Below are 661 nucleotides of genomic sequence, written 5' to 3' on the forward strand. Positions count from 1 at the left end.
AGATGAATTGAAATGAAGACAGGAAAATGCACCGAGACAATGTTTCCCACACACACCCTTTATTCATAACTGGTTATATATTAGACCTCCTGTAATAAAAATGAGAAAACAAATGTTTTAGAAATCTTTCAAAAACCTGTTTTAAACTAAAATGTTGTTATTTATTTGGCAAATAACAAACTGAATTCACCTTTTGTAACCCAAATTTGGGTAACTACTAAATAACTACTAAAACAACATGTTCTGTTCAGGAATGCAAGTTAATAGGTGTAATTTGACATCTTAATCAAGAAATAATAATGTGCTTTAATGTTTTCTCTTAAAACACTACATTTGAAAATGCATGGACTACAATAATAATTACATTTTAGCATTAAAAATATCATTTCATTTAAAGAGTTTCTACATGCTGGTGTATTAACCATTACAGAAAATAATTGTATTGGTAATTATTTATTACCAATGCTGTTAATTTAGAGCAGCTGTGCATAAACCTTCCATTGGCTGGTGGTCTAAATAACTGACATCCCCAAACAAATACAAACACAAACATCACCTCCTCGGCAGAAACAATTAAGTGTATAGGTGTTGAACCTAGTGGTTTTAAAAGCGTTATAAAAAAAAAAAAACATCTGTAGAGGGTAAATCTGGACGTAAAAAA

The sequence above is a fragment of the Solea solea genome, chromosome 12 (genome assembly GCF_958295425.1).
Source record: "Solea solea chromosome 12, fSolSol10.1, whole genome shotgun sequence".
In the NCBI taxonomy this organism is placed as follows: domain Eukaryota; kingdom Metazoa; phylum Chordata; class Actinopteri; order Pleuronectiformes; family Soleidae; genus Solea; species Solea solea.